Below are 7,090 nucleotides of genomic sequence, written 5' to 3' on the forward strand. Positions count from 1 at the left end.
AAGGGCACAGGTGAAGGAGAGGACGCGAGTGCCTTGAGTTACCTACAAAATGCTCTACATTCATTTCCTGGGGCTTCCTAGCCAAGCAAGATTTCTCCCATCCCCAGTCTCCAGGAATTTGATTCTCCAGGTTCCTCCTGGGCAGTGAGGCATGCAGGTGGGCCAAGACCTTTTCTTAGAAAAATTCAAAAAGTTCTTTAGAAGAAGAGAGTGGGGCAGGTGGCCCCTGCCAGCTTCTCCTTTCTGTTTTCTTTCCCAGTTAGTTTATTGGAAAGGAGGTGTGTTTAGGTCAGACCTCGTCCTCTCCTGGTATGGCAAAAAGAGCACTAAACCAGGAATCAGAAACCGGATTCAAATTCTGACTCCATCTCCAGCAAAATGTGTGGCCTTGGGCAGGTTGTTTTCCTTCCCTGGACTTAGGTTGCTGAAAAAAAAAATGGGGATAGTGATCTTCATAATGATATAGTGAGAGTCAAATAGGAAAATGGTTATGAAAGCCTTCCTACCTCCTTACCAAAGTCATATTTATCATTCATTGTAAGCTAAATATTTTATAAACATTTATAATCTAAACAAAAATCCTGCAGTGTTGATATTTGTTACCTAAATTTAACATATGAAAAGACTCAGGCCATACAGCTAAGAAGCTGACAAAGCCAGGATCCGGGTCTTTCTGACAAAAGTGGAACTCTAACAGCAGATCCCTTGGCATCTTCATTTCTTCACCAAACCATTATTATTATTATTATTATTACTACTAGTGGCCCAGTGCACAAAATTTGTGCATGGTAGTGGTGGTGGTGGGTGTCCGGCTTGCACCCTCTCCAATCTGGGACCCCTTGGAAGATGTCTGACTGCCTGTTTAGGGCCGATCCCACAGGGGTGGGACATCCCTCTTGCAATCCAGGACCGCTGGCTCCTAACCGCTCACCTGCCTGCCTGCCTGATTGCCCCTAACCACTCTGCCTGCTGGCCTGCTTGCCCCCAACTACCCCTCCCATGGCCTGCTTGCTACCAACTGCCCTTCCTTTCTGGCCTGATCGCCCCTAACTGCCTCTGCCTCAGCCACGCCACCATGGCTTTGTCCGGAAGGACATCTGGAAGGTCTCCCAGTCTAATTAGCATATTACCCTTTTATTGGTATAGATTATTATTATTTAAATATATTTTTATTGATTTCAGAGAGGAAGGGAGATGGAAAGAAAGATAGAAACTTAAATGATGAGAGAGAATCATTGATCGGCTGCCTCCTGCATGCCCCTCCCACCCCCCCGACTGGGGATTGAGCTGGCAAACTGGGCATGTCCTGACCTCCTGGTTCATAGGTCTCTGCTCAACCATTGAGCCACATCGGCCAGGCAAACCATAATTATTGAGCATGTATTATGAGCTAGGTGGCAGCTGGGATAGATAAAGAAATAAAACACTATCAATCAGGGTTTTAAGAGGAAATAGATAACACTCTCAGATTGGGTAATTTAGAAAAGTTTAAGAAAGGGCTTATTTAATACAGGGACTAGGGATAGAATAATACTCCTGCACAAATAATGGTAGGGTATTACCTTTGTGCCTAAAGGAGCAGGGAAGAAAACAATTATTAGAATCTGTAGACAAAGACCTGTGGTAAGGGCAGCCTGACATGTGTTGTGTTCCTTGGTTGAGAGGTCTAGTCAGCCCATTATGTAACTTCAGCGAGGAAGCTAGGGGAATATGCATCCTGCTGGGAGCCCCAGTTGGCCAAAACATACCAGAATCCAGAGAACAAGGTAGTCCTTGATGTAACCCTTACAAATATTCCAAAGGTGTGGAGCAAAGTTGAGAAGGGGAAAGAGCAGATCTGGAGTGGCAAACAGAAGATATTCAACACAAATCCAGTTTCTTTCCTGTAAGGAGGGGGGAGCTCACAGACAAATGGAGAAGGCAGTTACATTCACAAATGTAATAATACTATCAGTAATCTATTGCTGTGCAACAAACTATCCCAAAACATATGGTTTAAAGTAGTAATCATTGATTTGTTCATGAGTCTATAAATTGGCACTTTGGGCTGGGCTTAGCTGGTAGTTCTTCTGTTTATCTCACCTGGGCTCATTCAGTAGTTGCAGTCATCTGTTAGCTCAACTGGGAGTTGGTTGGTCTGGGGTTCAGTGGAGAGTTCATGTGTGAACTACATCAAGCATGTCAAACTCGCAGCCAGCGGGCTGCATGCCTCGTTTATTTAAACACCAGTTTGACCTGCTTGATCTACATGGTCTCAGCTTCCAGCAGGCCAGGCCAGGTTTCCTTACAAAGTGACTGCATTTCAAGAGGGTGACACTATTGTGATTGTCTATTTAATCTATCAGTCTTCCCCCCAATAGCCTGAGAGCTTCCCAAGAGCATGATTTATTAATGATTTATTTCTTTGTTTCCATAGCTCAGGGCAAAGCCTGGCATGCAAAAGATATTAAGTGTGTATTTGTTGAGTGACATGGCTGGGGGTGGGGCTTGTTGAATGGTCTACTTGTCCAAAGCCCGTGGAGCCACAAGTGGAACTCTCTTCCTATATAATAAAAGGGTAATATATAAATCAAACAAACAGCAGAATGACTGGTCGCTATGATGCGCACTGACCACCAAGGGGCAGACGCTCAACACAGGAGCTGACCTCTGGTGGTCAGTGCACTCCCACAGGGGGAGCGTCGCTCAGCCACAAGCCCTGAGCCAGGCTCACTGCTGGCAAGCACAGTGGCGGTGGCAGGAGCCTCTCCCAAGGATGTCCGACACCCGCCGAGGGCTCCTGGACTGTGAGAGGGTGCAGGCCAGGCTGAGGGACAACCCCCCGCCCCCCCCCCCCCCCGCCTAGTGCACAAATTTCGTGCATCAGGTCTATAGTTAAATATAAAGTTGACATTATAGAACACTTCTTCTACTTCACTGAGACCCTTCAGCCCTAGCTGGTTTGGCTCAGTGCATAGAGCATCAGCTTGCGAACTGAAGGGTTCCTGGTTCGATTCCGGCCAAGGGCAGATGCCTGGGTTGCGGGTTCAATCCCCAGTAGGGAGCGTGCAGGAGGCAGCCAATCAATGATTCTCTCTCATCATTGATGTTTCTATCTCTCCCTCTCCCTTCCTCTCTGAAATCATTAAAAATATATTTTAAAAAAATATTGCCATGGTCTATCAAGCTCAAATTCAACCCACCACTTCCTCCTCAAATATTTTCAGATTATTTCTTTTATCCTGTTTTAGAATTTCTGGAACTCTAATGGTTTTTGCCTAACTCCTTGGCATTTGCTTTCAAACTTTTTCGAACTGCGCTCTAGGAGTTTCATGGGTCAAACCTTCTCTTCATCCCCAGTGAGTAAGTCCCTGAGAGCAGGGCTGCAACTTCTATCCTAAAGTGCTTGTCAGAGTGCTGGGCCCACAGTATGTTTTCAGTCAAAACTCCTTGAATGGACTACCCACTACTCACTCTGGTGGCCTTGATCCTGTGAGGAATGGAGAAGGAGCCATCTACGTCCTCTTCATACATGAGAGTTTCCCAGGTCTCTGGAACAGAGCAAAGCACAGTGCTCTCTTGGGCTCTGGCCTGTGGCCTGGGCTTCAGTTGCCTCATGCTCTGGCTCTGAGTTAACTATGCAAAGGCCAGGAAGAGCAGTGTTGCAGATGGCAGTGGAATGGGCTCCTCCTAACAAGAGGAGATATGTGCAGGGCTTGAGCCATTTCTTGTGGGCACACAAGACTTCAGACTTCTAGGGTTTGGGGAAAGAAAGGGACAGGCATTCAAGAGCTCCTAGGTGGCAAATTTCACTTCAGTGTCATGAAGAACATGAGAGCAAGCTATCAGATAAGGTGCTGCGTTCCTTTCTCTGCTTAAAAAAACCCTTTCCCGTCCTGGCTGGTGTGGCTCAGTTGGTTGGGGCATTATCCTGTGCACCAAAGGGCTGTGGTTCCATTCCCAGTCAGAGCACATACTCAGGTTGCTGTTTGATCCCCAGTCTGAGTGTGCACAGTGGGCAACCAATCGATGTTTTTCTCTCAGATAGATGTTTCTCTCTCTCCCTCTCCCTCTCTCTCTCTCTCAAATCAATACAAAACATGCCACAACCGGTTTGGCTCAGTGTATAGAGCGTCGGCCTGCGGACTGAAAGGTCCCAGGTTCGATTCCGGTCAAGGGCATGTACCTGGGTTGCGGGCACATACCCAGTGGGAGGTGTGCAGGAGGCAGCTGATCGATGTTTCTCTCTCATCGATGTTTCTGACTATCTCTCTCCCTTCCTCTCTGTAAAAAATTAATAAAATATATTAAAAAAAATAAAATCAATACAAAACATATCCTCGGGTAAGGATTAAAAAAATACCTTTTCATCTGGCTCCTCCTTGCCTGGAAGGATAAAGCCAAAGCCCCTTAATATGGCTAAGGCTTCAGGACTTGACCTCTATTCCCCTGAAGCTTCATCTCTCACTCTTCCCCATTTTGACTATAGTGTCCACCAAACTGAGCTACTTATTATGCTGTTCCTTCTGCCTTGAATGCTATTCCCTATCTTGTATGACAAACCTCTTTTCACTTGTCTGTGGGTATTTCAAGACTTAATTCAGGCATCACTTACTCCAAGAAGCCTTCCCTAAAGCTCTTGGCTGGGTTAGGGAACCTCCTATAGACACCCAAGGCCTGAGCTCCTTGAAGACAGGAACTGGAACTTCATGTAGCTCATATCCTGGCAGAGCATCATTGTCAATCAACGTTGAAGGAACAAAAAAATGTGAATGTTTGAGAAGAGGCCGGAAAACCACCTGACAGGGGTGTTATAAAAGTGGATGGAAGGTTCTAATATTTCAAGTTTTAAGAGTCAACAGTTCCCTAGTTCTTGGTGAAGATTCAGACTTGGGCTCTGGATACCACTCCCCAGCTATCCACCTCCATCGCTGAGGGCCCTCTGGGTGTTTGTTCTCAGGCAGGCGCGCACACACACACACACACACACACACACACACACACACAGAGGCTCTGAACATAACCGGGAAAGCAATTTACAAGAAATAATTGCTGGTCGATGTGTGCTTGGGAGCAGCAGTGAGCTCAGACTATTTCTGTCTGTGCGTCAGCCTACCCGCTTCCTTCCTCCCCGGCTGCCCTGGGGGAGGAGGGACTCCTGCACAGGGTGGGCAGTTTGTTTCCCACCCAAGATTCAGACAAGCCAGCCCCAGTGAGAGCCAGCTCTGAGGGTTGATTGAATTCAAACAAGAGAAGCTGAATCTGGGGAATGGATGGGGAGGAGCTTTATGGGCCTGGGATGTGTAGGTCCACAAAGACAGCACACACAGTCTATTTTCCCCCTATACCCACCCCATCCACACAGGCTCCTGCTGGGGAAATTCTACCAGGTCTTCAAGGCCCTGCTCAGTGTGAGGTCTCCTCCTAATCTCCAGCTCTGAGTCCTTTTTGTTCTTCTTGGCCAGTCTTGGTCAAAGACCAGCAACAGCAACATCACCTGGAACTACTTAGAAATGCAAATTCTGGGGACTTTCTCCAGACCTACTGCACACTCTGAGGGGGGAGAGAGGAGGACCCAGCAATCTGTGTTTTCACAAGCCCTCCAGCTGATTCTGACGCAGGCTCAACAGAGCCATTGTTTTAGGACACTGACAACCATTGGAGTTTTTAGATTTTACAGATTATCTTCCCCTATCAGACCTAGAGGCAGGGGCAACATTGGATTCTTCCTAGCACCCCCCCCCCCCCGCCCCAACCAGATGCACCAGTATAAAAAGTGTGCCAAGAAAAATTGGATTTTACTGATGGGGATGCTAAGGAGAGCGGTGGGATCTGTCCTGTGAAAGATCACACAGAACATCAGAGACTAAACTTCCTGCAACGTGCAGTTCCTGGGCTATGCTAGGCTCGTACTGTTTTTGAACAGGTTGTACTCTGACCATAATGTCTTCTGACCTTGTCTTACCTGGAAACTCTGACTCATCTTTGATGATTCAGCTCAGACATCACATTGCTTTCTCAAGCTGCATGAAGGGCTGCCATTGGGCCAACTGCCCTTTTGTGTGCCTACCTTGCCCTCCAGATGATCCCCTGAGGGCAGCTCTGTGGCTGATTCCCTTTTGTTTCTGGGAGCCTGCACAGGTCCTGGCACAGAAGATGCCACTGAATATACAAGAAGTAGACAGAAGTGCTGGGTTTAGAATGCTGAAAATAAGATACACACATGCACAGAAGATAACAAATGAAGCAAGACCAGAACTGAGGCCTCTTGGCTTCCAGCCTAGGGTACTTCTGTGGGTGACTCACCCTGCCTTGCCACCCCATCATGTACCCTTGGCTGCCTCGAGCTCCATGTACAGATATCTAAGAGTGACCAATTCACTGTTGTCAAATCCAGCAGCAGGTTGTGTCACTGTGAGAAATGTCAAGAGCTGCTTTTAGTGGCTACCGAGTCTCACCAATACTTGCCTTGCACTTCAAGACAAAGCCTAAAGCCACTGCTAAAGTTAAGATGAAGAAAACAGGGGGGTGCTCCTCTGTATCTGCTACATGGGATGCTGCTCTCTTCATGAATCACTTAATTAAGCCAATTAGACTTTCAAAATAAATTAAAAAAGAGAACAAATGAGAGGGGTGGCAGTCAGCATCCTGCCCTAAGATTTCTTTGCTATCAGCTTAATTTAAGAAAAAAAAAAAGCTTTCCATTTTCCAACTCTGTTCTAAGTACTTGGCACAAACAAAGTAATTTAATCCTCCAAAATCCTATAAGGTAGGTACTACTATTATGCCTACCTAGATGGATGAGCAGGGACAAGATTTAAACCAGGCATTTGGCTCCAGAGTACCTGCTCTTACTGTTATATCGAAAAACATCCACTTTTAATTTTAAAATATTTGTATTACTTTCATGTTTATGAAGGGGGTTCATTTCCATCATCTCTGAACACTTGCCCTAACCTAGCAAAGGACCCAAGGCTCAGGGAGACTAAGGGACTTCATCAAGAACACACAGGTTAGGAAGTGGCCGAGCCCACCTTGTGGAGCCTGTGTTTGGTCTGCTAACCATTCATTCCCTCACTTACTTGTTGATTCACTCTTTTCATCCACCTAA

The sequence above is a fragment of the Myotis nattereri genome, assembly GCF_964212035.1.
Source record: "Myotis nattereri genome assembly, chromosome: 3".
NCBI classification, from domain to species: domain Eukaryota; kingdom Metazoa; phylum Chordata; class Mammalia; order Chiroptera; family Vespertilionidae; genus Myotis; species Myotis nattereri.